General features: G+C 48.3%; 1 long non-coding RNA gene across 1 annotated transcript in view; it reads left to right on the top strand.

Moving 5' to 3' along the window:
* Window positions 1-3,916: 3,916 nt before the first annotated feature.
* LOC137663062 (uncharacterized) overlaps window positions 3,917-14,103 on the top strand; it is a 47,069-nt gene continuing 36,882 nt past the window's right edge. The window contains exon 1 of the long non-coding RNA XR_011048111.1: window positions 3,917-4,058. This is a non-coding gene — a long non-coding RNA (uncharacterized lncRNA). The remainder of the gene's footprint in view (window positions 4,059-14,103) is intronic.

Raw genomic sequence — 14,103 nt, 5'->3', positions numbered from 1 at the left:
TGAATTTTCCTCTGAGCCCCAGACACCTGGTGGAAAGATGCCATCAATGCTGTAGGCTGGCTCGATGTACCAATAAAAATAAAATTTAATTTAAAAAAAAAACTGAGTAAGAAAAGCGCCATTCTTAGAAAGCCTCCAGCGTTCCAGCTAGAGCACAAACAGCTTCTTATTGGGGACTCTCTTCGGGTAAATCAATAGCCCGGGGCGAAGGAGCCGCAGCTCTTGTGGTCTCGCACAAACCCAGACCCCCCCGGCGGGGGGTGGGGGACAACACACACGACACAGGGGAGGGAGGGCGGAAAGGGGAGGGGAGAGGGAACCATCCTCAAACCACGGGTGAGACCTCGCCCGAGGGCAGCCGACGCTCCGTAGGGGCGAACCAACGCGGAGAACCCCCCCCCGGGACGCAGGTCCCTGCCCGCCCCGCCGGGCTCGGCCCCGCGCTCCCTGCCCGCCTCGGGGCGGGGGAGAGGGGGGCTCAGCTCCGCGCTCCCTGCCCGCCCCGCCGGGACTCTGCCCGCGCCCCCGGGCTCCAGCCGCCGGGAGGCAGCGGCGGGGCGGCCGGGCTGCAGGGGGGCTCGGCGGGGAGGCCGATCTCCGTTTTGCCCCTTGGCTCGGGTTTCCCCCTGCCCAGGGAGCAGGCGCTTTTGCTGGAGCTGCGCTCCCCAGGGCTGGGGGTGATTTTTCGTTTGTTTGGTTTTGACCTTCTTCCTCCGCTCGCTCCCGCAGGCCGTCCCGGCCCCGACCGGCGGCCCCGAGGGCGGGCGAGCAGCGCGCTGCCGCCTGCCCCCGGGAGAGCCCCGGGCACAAAGAGCAGCAGCCTGCGGGGTTGAAACGGTGGCGAGCGGGAGGGATTCGGGGGCACTTCGGCTTCCCCGGGGTGGGGGACAGAGGCAGTGCGTGTCCCCCGTGGAAACGCGGTGCGGCAGCAGGTCTCTGCCCCCACGCAGGGCACGGGCTGCAGCGGACGGGCGCGGGCTGAAGCCCGGGGCCCGGTGGGCCATCGGGAAATGCCACCTCCAGCCCCCAACCGGAGAGCTTCCAGTCCGAGCTACACTCGGCTCGACGGGGGAGCGAACAGCCTCTCCCATCCTCCCAAACAACTATGCCCTCCCCTCCCCCCCAAGCCCGGTGAGGCTGAAGCAACAACCACCAAACGCCCTCGAAAAGCCCCGGCCGAAGCTCGGCAGCCTCAAAGAAAACTGAGAACCCAAACCCCAAAAGCGAGCGAGCCAACTACACCAACGAACACCCCCGAAACGGCGGGGCGAGCCGAGCCGCACGGCCAGCCCGAGCGCAGCGCAGGGGACCCGGCTCCCGGGGAGCCACCCTCGCCCTCCATCACCGTCTGATGGTTCCTAATTCCTACGAATTCAACCAGATTCCCCAACTGATAACGGGGGCGGGATGGGGTTTAACCCCCGAGCCCAATTACAGTGAAACCACAAGAAAACAGATGCAGGTTAAGGTGAGAGAGCGCGCTCGCTGCAATGAGCACTGCCCCAAAACTTGCGGGGGGCCGGGGCGCCTGGCACAGCGGCGGGCAGCAACGGGAGAGCCTCTTCCGAGGGCTCCCGGCGCGGAGAGAGGAGCCGGGGAAGCGGCGTTTTTCCCGGGGAGGGGGGCGGCGGTGGTCGGGACACCCGCTGCCGGCCGTGCGCGGGCGAGCCGCCCCGGTGCGTACCTTCCGCCCCCGCACAACTCCACCGCGACCTTGCGTGGCTTTTACGCAGGCGATCGTGCCTGGCCGGCTCGCATCGAGCAAGAGCCTTTCCGGGAACAGGCTGCTAAGAGCTCAGCAGCGGGAGCCGGGGCGGGGAGGGGGGGGCGGCGGGAATGAAATAAAAGGCTAAAGAAACAGTGCGATTTTGGGACCAGGACCAAATCCTAACGTGTTACATAAAAGCCACGGGCGATTCTTATCAGCAAGCCCGGCCTGAAGAGGAACAATCCCCAGGAGCGGCTCCAAAACAACCCTGTTAAAGGAACAATTGTGAAATGCCAGCTTCCCACCAGAGTATGAACAGCAGGAGCCGGGCATGTCCTGTCTGTAACCGGGCTTCTGACAACTAACAGAGAGAAGGGAGGGGACGGGGGGGGGATCCTCTCTTGACAAGATTTATCAAGAAACATTTAACTGGGCTTTAATCATATTAGCAAGAGCCCAATTAGGGCTGAGAGCGAAGCGAGGCGGCCGGCGGGCTGGGGAGAGGAGGAGGAGCGAGCGATGGAGTCACTCGAGGATAAAGTCCTTTCATCAGGCTGTGCTCTCGGCAAGCAGAGGAGTGCGAATAATCAGTGCCCTTCACTGGGGGGACGGGGGAGGGAGCGGGCGGGGAATGTGTGTAAAGGATCATTAAGGCCAGGTAGAAGGGGGTTTTTGTTGTTATTGTTGTTGTTTTTAATTATTACGGCTATTAAGGTGTTGTCTCTGGGCTCTCTCGGGCGCTGTTCTCAGGGACGGAGCGGGGAAGAAGCGAAGGGGCCCGGAGGCACCTGCTGCACCGCGACGACCTGCTCTGCGTGTGCGGATAGGGCTCTTTCTCCCGGAGCAAAGAGGGTATCCGTCCCTCCCACCCCCCTCACCTCCCTGAGGGAGAATTTCCTTAAAAGCCCTTTCCCGAGTCGCCTTTCCTGAATGCCGAGCGGTGCCCGGCGGCATCCCGCCTCCCGGCGCGGCTCCTCGGGGGGGAGCGCGGCTGCCTCTCCCCAACGCCCCCGCTCCGCAGGGCGCGGGGTGGGGGTCCAGCGCAGCCCCCGGCGGACGCCAGCTCGGTAGCTGCCCGGGACAGGGACAGAGGGAGGAAGGTGTCTTCCCGGGGTCCAAACTTTGCATGCTTTCGCGTGGGCAACCTGCCCCCGTCCTTAGGGACTTGCCCGGTCCGGCTGTCGGGGATGGGTAGGGCGGACAGCAAAGAAATAAAAAGTAAAGATGACAGGTGGGAGCAAAGGCAGATGCTGGCGATGAGCCCCCCGCCGGGTTGTGACACCTCGGGGACACGCCGGTGGGAGCGCGGCAGCGGCGCTGGGTGCCGCGGGGAGCGGAGGCGGCCGTGACCCTGCCCGCGGCTTTCTAGACATCGCCGGCAGCTGCCAGCAGCTGCCCCAGGTTCCTGCCGCTCCCCGCGGCCAGGAGCGGGAGATACGGCTGTTGGGTGATCGCACACCTTTCGCCCAAGAGGAGCCGGATCTTTGCACCACGGGGCAGAGGATGCTCTTGTTTTATTTTTTTTCAACAGGGCAGGGCCGGGAGGTGTTTGCCGTTCGCACCGATGAGCATCCCCGCTGTCGGGAGCGATTCTCCCCACCTCGGCCGCGGAGAGGCTCTCGCCCCCCCTCCCGCCTCCTCGGGGCGACGGGCCCGACCCCTCCCCGCGCGCCGGGCCGCCGCAGCCACTTCCTCGGGTACGGGCGGTCCGGGGGGCAGCGCCTCCCGCCTCGCCCCATGCCCTTTTTGTGACCGTGTCCCCGCCGCACCTTCCCTGTCCCACGCTTACCTTTCCGGCCCGGCCGCCGAGGGGCTCGCCCCCCCCCGCTCCCGCCCCCCCCCCCGTCTCCGCCATCCCCCCCGAAGGGGTGTCGCACGCCGCCGCGCCGGCAGAGCCGCGGCTCTCGCCTTGCGCGTACTCGGCTGGCGCTGGCAGCCCCGCCGGGTTCACCCGAGGACAGCGGCGGCTCCGCGCCGAGGCTCGTCTGGCTGCCAAGGCCGCGGCGAGGCTGAGGCTGCCGCGGCTGGGGGGTGACTCACGGCGGCCCGCGGCAGCCGCCGGTTAGCGGATCCGCCAGTCAAGCGGGAACGGGCACGTCGCGGCTGCTCCTCGCCCCCCTTCCCCGGGCACCGCTGCCCCTCGCCCCCTTCCTCGGGCACCGCCGCCCTTCTCACACATCCCCCTCGGCCTCCTCTGCTCCTGCAAAGTGGAATAAACGCCCGGTTTCCCGGCAAACATTCACCCGTCCGACACCGAAAGGGAGGCCACCCCCACTCCATGCCGGGCCGGCACCCCCGTCGGAGGCGGGCCGGGGTCCCGGCAGCGCTCCCGGCGGCACCTGTCCCCAGCGTAAGTGACCGTCGGGGCCGGGAGGGGGTGGCCGTCCCTCGTGTCCCTGACCCGGGGCATGCGGCCGGAGAGGCTGCGCTCAGGCGCCAAGGGCGAAGCCCGCGGGCTGGTTTGGCTGGGCGGGCGGGCCGGGGCCGACCTCCGGCCGTGGCCCCGAGCTCGGCCCAGCTGTGTGCCCCGGGGAGCGTCGCCTGCCTTCATCCGGGCAAGCGCAAACACAGCCAAGAGCCAGCTGAACGGTGGGGTGGGAGAGGGAGATAGGGTCTGAGACCTGGAAAGGGACCCGGAGTCAGAGTGCCAGAGAGCATCGGTGTGAGGCAGCATTGGTGGCCTGTCCTGTTTAGCAAACAAGCTGCAGGGTTTTAGCTGCGTGTGGTTTCCATGGAGTCCTCGTGGCACGTCCCAGCTAGAGAGATGTCTTCATGGCAAGTGGTGAGTGTGCAATGGGTCTCCCGCTTCTGCTCAAGAGGTCCCAGGTGGAGCATTTTCAGATCCTTTACACTGTGGAGTTCAGCACCAGCAGAGCTTTTGAGAAACATGCTTTGCGCGTGACAGCCTTGTTCTGAAACAGATTTCTGAAGTGAAGCTGTGGCAACATGCACTTGGTTGGATGGACAGTTTTAAAGGCAGTGGCTCCCTAAAAATAAGAGATTATTAAAAGCTCATTTATTAAGAAACTCAAGCCACAAAGGTAATGGGAATGAGTGCTATGTTCTCTGGATGAACGCTCAAGTTTTGGATGTAGGAAGAAGGTATGAATGGGCCTGTACTTAAAAATACTCCACAGCCACTTGTCAGAAATGTGCTAAAATGATAAGCCGTGGATTTATGGACAGGGATTATGTTGTCAGTGCTTCAACCTTAAGTTCATTTTCAAGTCCAAATTTCAGTCCTTTGAGAAAAGAGAGTAGTAGGAGGAAGAGACTATTATAATAGAAATGCTGACATTGCTAACTGTGGCGGTGTGAATTCATTACTATAACAAGACCTCAGCTAGCAGCCTAGTTTCAAAGAGGTGGTGTTATCCAGTAATAATGTAATCAGTTTGTTGGCTGTAACATAGGAAACTGGGAATTGGTTTATTTTATTGCTATTTTTGGCCAAAATTTAAAAAAATAAAAATCTATAAGATGCCAGGATCAAGGCAGGAGAGCTACCTTTGCTATTTAAAACAATAGAACAGAGTTCTTCGTGAACATTTTTCACTTCAATGCAGTTTTACAAAAGCATATTTAAAAAGGGACGGCTAGTGAGAATGCAAGCTTTCAAGCTAGGGATTGGAGGATGGAAAGGCCCAAGGGTAGAACATTGTTAACAGTTTTCAGAGAGGTCCTGAAAGCACAATGTTCACTTTACAAAATAGAAGTTTTCTCCTGGGTAATCACTGAATGAGTTAGCATTGATTTGCAGCTGCAATTTAAAAGAAAAAGAAGGAGAGAAAATAAATGAAAAAGGACAAATGCCCTGTTAGTAATTTAGAATTATGCTGCAACCATTAAGAAAATTGCATCAGATATACGAAAAATTGGAACTGACCGCTTAAGCTTTTGAGTTTATATATTCAGTATTCTCCAGCCCTTGCATCTTTCTTTTGATAGTTATTTTTAAGGAGTAAGCATTCTGACAATTTTCTAGGCAGCTCACTCTCGAATTAGAAATAACAGTGTAAGAGAATTAACTTGCAAGGCGTATGTATAGTGAAACCTTATCGGTGAAATCTTCCATAGAAGGTTAGTCAGTGATGCTAGTGAGGTCAGAATTTCACCCACTGTGAAGGTAGCATTGTTGCAGAAAATTACAAGGATAGAGACAGACCATATTATCCCTCTAGTTCAGGTTTAGATTTTGCTGTTGCTCTTGATGGTGTTCTGTATATTTAACCCGATCCAAAATTCACTGAGATCAATGGGACTCTTTGGGTTGGGGTCACAAATTCTTTGAAGAATCAAGTCTTAAGTTTCTTCATGTTGCTAGGAAGCCCGGCAGTATCAAGACCAAGATATGTGAAACTATGTGAAGACAATTAAAACAAAGTAATGAGTATAGCCAAATCGTAACAGTCCATTTTAACAGAGCGCCTTGTAAATAACAGAACCCTGCAAGAATACTTGGGTGTGTCTGAGTCAACCCGTTCTGGAAATCCTATGATATGCAGCTGCAGCAACTACACAAATTCTTGAAAAATTGTCAACAAAACCTGAAAGGACCCTAAGGGGTTTTATTCAAATTTGTTGAAATTTCTTGAAAGTCATGTTTCCTGAGTTATATACAAGCTCTGTTCTGCTTATAAATACATCACATGTTGTCCAGTAACACTTAAAAGTAGGCTGAAACTACTACAGTGACTACCTTGTTCATCTGATCTTCTTAAGGCAACATTAACCCTCTTCTTTTTCTTGCCATTTAACCAAAGCGTTATGACAAGTATTACAACCATTTGTGAATGTGTGTACTCTGAGCTGTGGAAAATCAGGGGCTGGCATTCACTGTCAGGCTCATCCAAAAACTCCAAAGAGTTAATTTGCACTGTACGACCACTGGCACTGCAGAGTGATGAAGTGGAAAAAGTATTTTGAGAAATGTGGATGGCTCCAGAGTTGCCCTTAAACACTTGCTTGAAGCTAGAAAACAGATGTGATATAATGATAGTTGTTTTGTTTTTATTGTGGAAGATAATACCAGCTTATGATTACTGATTGGATGTGAAACAAAACTTTATGGCTGTATGGACTGGATGTAGCACGTCAGCAGTCATACAGAATGCTAATGGAAGCACTGCATATTAGTTCTGTAAAAAGACTCAACAATTAATCACTGTTTCTCACAAATGCAAAAATGAGAGGGCACTGAAAAATTCATTGAGGAAATTAATGTATGGATATGGAGTATGGTAGTCTGGATGCTGGCTGCCACACAGGAAATCCTCAAACCACTAACTGATGGAATTTTTAAGACCTTATCAGGTTAGGCATTGCTCCAAACAATGTGTTTTCACTTTTTTTTTTTCCATAAGTGTTCACTTCTGGCCACCACGGAGAGATTACATTAGCTCAGTATAGACATTTTTGCTTCCTGGGTGCATTGTTCTTGAAGTCCGACCTCCTTCTTTATCATTAGTCATGGTTACTGAGCTTTTTAATTTTGATACAAAATGTCAGCTTTATTATTGAGAGATGGAGAACGATAGTGCAGAGGTGTGTCCTTGTGTATACAGGAGCAAAAGAAGTAAGTGAAAGAGGAAATGAGAAAGGAGAGGGTGTTTGGAGAGCAGAGAAGGAAGATAGGAAATGTGAGGCTCGCAATGGAGTGACTGGCAATGGAACGGGACAGGAAGAGACTGGTCCACTGACCATGCAGAAAGCAGCATTCAGAGATCGTGGTTTGATTGAACTACCCCTTATTTAGCTTACCCTGCATTTCTCAGTGGGAATGCAACTTGCAACCTATGTGCAACAGTGGAAGACTGAAAAAGTAAGGAGAGAATGAAAAAGCAAGAGGCAATTTCCTCAACTGTTTCTTTCCTATTTCTAAAGTCTGCCTAGCCCACACATTGGGTACGCTACACTTAGAGAGAATCTTGGACAAAACTAAGCTGGAGCTAGAATAAAGTCGGAAAGAAATTCCCGTAAGTTTAAAGATGATAAAAAATATCTGAACCCCCTCCTCCCCACCCAGAAGGTACTTAATGTCCAGCAAAATCATCTGCCCCGAGGCAAATGCCTGACAAGAACATGGTGTGTATCTACTCTGAAGTCAGCGTTCAGGGTATATATATGTAACTGCAACTCATACTTTGTATTTCTGATAATATGTTGACCTAGAACTTTCACATTGTCATCTTTTTCTGCTTTTTCACTCATTTTTTCTTCTTTACTTTTGGGACAGAAAATCCCTCATGCAGTGTGGTCCAGGTTATACTGATGTCTCATGCAGAGCAGTATCTTATTCCGTGCATGACTTACTCATGTTGCAAAAGCAGGATGAGTAATGAGTGCTGGAATTTAGCTCTATATTGCATTTTGCATCTGGGGTTTCTGTAATAGGTTCATGAAGTTCACAGACTACCGCTAGTAACTCTTCTATTTTTCTGCCTCCCAGTCCTGCTCTTTTTCAATTTCTCCAAAGCATTTCTGTGGTCCTGGAGGCCTTTAAAACTTTGCAAAATGATACAGAATTATATCAAAATGCTTCAAGCACTGTATAAACACATAGAATGTATTTGTGATGCAAAGAGAAAAAGACCACGGGTTGACTGGGCATGATCCCTTATGGTTCTAGGACTGTGGGTCAGTATTGCACCTTTACCAGCAGCAAGGTTTGCAGTGGCTGCAGGTCTTAGGAATGCACAGTGTGTGTATAGAAGAGTAGTGCTGGACTATTCACATTGCAAGTGGGATGCTTTAGATGGTACCCTGCAACATCACTGTTGGGTCCACCAGGAGAAAAACTGCTTTCCATGTACCAGTGATGCTCTCAAGTATATGACATAGGACTCCAAGTACAATAGCAAATTTGAAGTTAAAAAGAAGCTCTTCAATGCACTAACTTGATGATGTATTGCTCACAATAGGAAATAGTCCTGGTCCAAATATAACTTTTGGGAGTACACGCAGGTCAGACAAAGAGGGTCTCAGAAAGAGACGCAAAATAAACAAACAAAAGCATCCAAAATCATAAACAACTCATTATCTGATCCAGAAACAGAACAGAGGGATTGTCTGTAGCTGCACTTTGTTCAAACTTCAGTTGGGTTTGTGCCGTAACTTAATGCCTGTCCACAGAGCTCATGTCAGACTCTTGGCTGTGAGTTTTCATACTGGTGATTCTGCAGCCTCCCAGGGTTCCTGGGGCTTGGGGAGAGCTGGTGTATAAGGGTGTGTTTCTTCAGGGATCCCTATGCAGTGCAAAGAGGTGGTGACAGAAGTTGTTCATTGTTGCCGTATGGGCAAAGGTTGGGGGTTGCTGTGCAAGCAAGTCTCCTCTGCTCTGTTCCAGTTCGAAGTCAAACCATCTAGATGAAACTAAGGAAAAGTGTTAATACAGATAGTGTTTGGTCTCAAAAGAAGAGAAGGAGAGACAAGGAGGAAGCTAAGCATCCAAATCTGTACACAGGAATGGTAAGGCTGTTGGGTCAAGGCCCAAGTTCAGACCCAGAGGGTGCATGCAGTATAGATGTGCTGAGTCCAGCCTTGTGTTCTACTAACCAGATCACAGTCAGTTGTGAAAAAGGGTCTGATGCTTTCCAGGATAAGTTGGCCATTTAGTATGTCTTTCTAACTAGTCAATAAAGCTCAAACAATGCTCTTCTAGAAATTCTCTTTGTATTAAAATTGCGTTATTCCTATGTGTAAGTCTATATTTGGGCGTGAATTGTAGGACCTTGGGGATGTATGTAGAGTTCAGTTAAATTTTGACACAGGTGTAACTGCATTATTTTCCTATTCATTTTGCTAATCTGTAAACAAGCTTTTGTGCAAGACTCTTGGCGCTGAAAGTCTGTTTGAAATTGAGTTGTGGAAGTGCAAGAGTTCATAACCCTTCTCTTGCTGTCACTGCCATTTGAATACTGAGTGCCTGCCTTAGGGAGGAGTGGTGAGGTCTTCCTTAGCTACTCAGGCAGAGCCCTAAGAGAGAGCAGCATTGCTGCCAGCTACACAACAAAGGCCACAGATAGAGCATACAACATCCTCCTCTTACCTCTACCAGGAAGAATTAATAAGACACTTTATTATCCAAACACTTTCTGAGACTGAGCTTCAAACTCTTTAACCTGAGAATGGATTCAGCAGCATGTATTTATTAGTGCTTTGCAGCTCACTAGGCTCCACTTTTCACAGCAATAGAAGGGTTTTCCATTGCAAGCCTTTACTTTCTTGTTTATTTAATATGCATGAGTCACTGCTGCTGGCTTAATATGTTAACAGTTATTTAAAGAATGGTCTAGTAAATACTTTAGTTCATGTATGGATTATAAAATATAATAACTTATAATATATTGTGTGGTCACTCACTTTATGTTAAGATTTCATTAATATGCTTTTCCTAAATAACAAATAGCTCCTGCAGAGCTTGTTAGCCATGTGAGGACCATGTGGTGTAAGCAGTTATAAATATACCAGTAAAAAACTTTCCGGAGAATTATAAATCACTATAATGTTCAACTCCAGTGGGCTGATGAATAGTATCTTTATTAACTTATTAACCACTTATCAAAATGATTTGTCTTGCATTTAGACTTAATTTTATGTTCAGTGTAAATTTTATATAAAGCCTGACTTTCTTTCCTCTTGCCAGATGTATTTATTTCTGAGTCAAAACTTGGTCTCTTTTGCAAAGAGAAGAAAAATCAGAGAGGCATGATAATCAGCCTAAACTCATCCAAAGCACTTTAAAAATAGCCAGGCCACCTACTGCACTGGGAGATTATATAGTGCAGCATACAGAAGCACAGTGTGGAGTAACTAAGGAGCCGTGCAATGTGTAAGCTTTTCAAAATGTACTTGAGGCAGTGGCTCTCTAACCACAGAATCCCAGAATCACAGAACCAATCAGGTTGGAAGAGACCTCTGGGATCATCGAGTCCAACCAGATTTGCTCCTGCTAGGGCATCTGCCTGTCAGACCCCCACTCCCTTACAGGTTGGTGCCCAGGATGTTTAATTCTGCTTTCCATGAGAAATGGCCCTGCACAGATCTTTGTTTCCAAATCAGGGGCTTATAGTGGAGAGAGCTGTGACAGAAGGTGGTCGAAAAGAGTGAGATGGCGTCGTTGTTCAGTCCCTGGTGCAGTGGGCGGCGGTGCACTGGCATTGTCACTTGGCCTGTTACACAGATGGCCTGTGTAAACTTGAGTGAAATTCTAGCAGATAGGTCTGCAAAGGGATGTAGGCACACAACTGCCCTGTGTGGGCCTTGCTAGGCTCCACAAAACCATGCCCAGCTGTCAGCTCACTTTGTAAGTGTCTTGGCTCTGCCAGGGAGTGTGTTACAAACTCCCTGTGGGTTCTGGTAGGGGTCTCGGGTAAGACCCTTCCTGGCCAGTCTTCTCAGCAGAGCCATGTACAAAACTGTTGGACTGTTTGGGCCTCTGCTCATACAGGGATACCATTTCTTGATGGATCCTATGATTATTATGCTGACATGTAAATACATGATGTATACATACACCAATTAAATTGAATTGGTCTAATTTACAGAGACTGCTCTTCCCTCCATCAAGCTTGTTCTCTCTTGTTATAAACCCCTGCTTGTCTGTTCTTCTAGCAGGCTTTTATCAGTGTTTTACCTTTAATTGGTACATATAGTTGGCCACTTTACCTAATTTCCCAATAGACAGTCTATCGGTGAAAGAGCTTTTGGCATGTGAACAGCATACATTGCAAAAGATGTTGTAGGAGGAAGAGCAGTATGTATGTGTGTTACCACACTACAGCTTAGGTCAGGTGGTCACATCGCTGTATTTGAGGGGAATTTTGCACCAAAATAAACTTTGAAGCTGACTAAAACAAAGGGGATTTTCCCATGATAGACCAAACAGAATGTACTGTGCAGGGAAATGAGGAAATCCAGTCTCATGGTTTTCAGCATCACTGATTTTGAAAGGGTTAACTACCTGCCAGTAACTGCATCTTATTAATGTAATGCATATTGGCATTTCCTTTGCATATCTCTATTATGGAATTTGATGAAACAGCTTTTGTTTGTTCACACTTGTCTCTCTTAAAATTTGTATATCACCAGTAAATGTGTTTTTTTTCTGCAACAGCTTGCACTTTCTTCTCTCTGCAGACAGAAGTCAAGTCATCCTATTGCTTTAGATTATCATTTTCATCTTGATTAAAAAAGTAAATATGTAGACTCTTACTGCTCTCAACAACAAGGACTGTAACCAGTTTACATGCTGAGATTTGTTAATTTATCTGTCTGTAGAAGTTGGTCACTACAGAAATGGGGGGCTTTGCATGGACCTACAACATGATATTAGGAAAAAGCAAGTTAACACATGGAGTGGCCTTCGCTGTTTCCAAAGGGAAGGAACTTCTGTACTTCTTTACAATGTTTCAAAGACTTTTGGTGCCCTGTGGTAGCAAATACGTTCACAGGATGGGGGTTGTCTAGACCGTGCACTTCAGATTGTTTCAAGCATTTTGTTTAACTGAGAGTTGGAGTTCCCTAAATGGTTGGTGGGATTTGAGAAGACCTCAGTGTGCACGGGGAGAGAGGAACCTGCTGTAGCTCTTGGTCCTGAGCTGCCAAACATACAAATATGGATAAGCATGTCCCACTGACTGCCTGGGAATTTCGAGTTAAGCTCTTTCAGAAGTTTTTTCAGAGTTGGGATTTTAAGCAGTTTCTATGTTAGGCTACAGTGTAGAAAAGAATATGTGCTCATACAGTGAACTTCCTCAAGTTAATGCAGAAAATCAGATATATTTGGTTAATATTATAACTTGAAGTATAGTCAAGATTTTTGTAGTAACAGAATACAAGAAAAACTCCAAATTTAGAGAAAAGGTTATAATTAATCCTGTTGTGGTACAGGGAAATAGCCAGTGCATTTTTTTCTACCAGCATTTGTTTCCTACTAGCCAAATCATGTTTAGGAGCGACCTGTTGTATTTTTTTTCCAGCATGCCTTTTAAGGGTGGCAGAGAGAAAGCTTTGCAGGGAGGTTGTTACGCAATTATTGCTGTATATCTTCCTGCTTGTAAGCCTTAATTCAACTTCGATTTTTTTGTGGTTTTGTTTGAATCCTTGAAAAGATGTCATTCTCTCACTGAATGTGTTTCTCCTCCTAAACACAAGCTGTAAATACATACATAGGTAATATCATGTGACTCTTTGAGTCAGCTGCTTGCAGTTCTCATGTGTTCTATCCTAGGCAAATTTAGAAAATTATTATCAAACCTCATAAGCTCGGACATAAAAGCTCCTTGACTGGTCTTTGCCATGGAAATTGCAAGTTTTAACATGTAAGTGTATATGTAAAAGAAAAATCCAAGAGGTAACAGACAAGTAGAATTCTGCAGGGTTGTTATAGACACAGCGACATCTGTTTTTTATTGCAGTTGATGGTTCCTAATATTATGTGCCATTTTGTGTTATGTAACCATTTATTATTAATCTGTCTCTCCTATTACAAATCAGTTCTCAATGCTTTTTTCCACTCAATCGTATCTTGAGATAGTATGTGGGTATATATTTATGCCTACTAAAACAAAAATAAAGGTGTTCTTCTATATTAAGAATTTTTGAAGTTCTTGGAGATGGATTCTGTGTTCTCCGTGAAGTAACTGTTGTCCTAATCGTTACCAGGAATTGAACCTGGAACTACCAGAACTAGAGGATAGCTTGACAATTTGAGCTCAAAAAGCCTAAATTTTCTGGCTAACAGTTGTAGGAGAGTCATGCCTTTTGTGGCTCTGGCAGAAGTTACTAGTTGGAGAGGGAATTATGCTTGTGCAACTCAAAATTGTCAGTGAAATCCAAGGGAATTTGGGGGTTTGCAGGGAATGCAAAATTGGGCTCTTCCAGGAGCTTCCCAGTAAGCATGAAAGACATTTTTTTTTTTGTGTGTGTGTATGATGGGTAGTGAGAAATCCTAACGTCTCACATCGTTCTGGCTAAGTGCATTCTTCAGTTTTCCATTAGTGGTGGTGGAGTCCATCAGTGAATCCTTTCAGGAGTAACCAGCTGGCATTTCCTAAACCCTTGTCCGTGTATCATGTAAAGCTCAGTGTTACCACTCTAAAGAAAGACCTTGAAAAGTTAAATGCCATTGGAATTTAGTAATGCAGGCCACAGTGTAAACTGTGGTTAAGTTGAGCTGAGGCCTGCTTTAGAGAAAGAACCTGTAATTGATTAAACCCTGCCTCTAGCTAGATAAAAATTAGTTTGAAGTAGATTAATATAAAAACAGTTAAAAGCTTCCTTGTTGTCAGTTTTCAAAATGAAACTTCTCAAGAGTTTGGCAGGAAGAGCTCAAAGGCAGATCTGATTCTAAACTGAGAAAAACAAACCCAAAGGAGCAAACAGCAGTATGGACC

The sequence above is a fragment of the Nyctibius grandis genome, chromosome 4 (assembly GCF_013368605.1).
Source record: "Nyctibius grandis isolate bNycGra1 chromosome 4, bNycGra1.pri, whole genome shotgun sequence".
Classification (NCBI taxonomy): Eukaryota; Metazoa; Chordata; class Aves; order Nyctibiiformes; family Nyctibiidae; genus Nyctibius; species Nyctibius grandis.
This window is presented reverse-complemented; position numbering and strand designations above follow the sequence as displayed.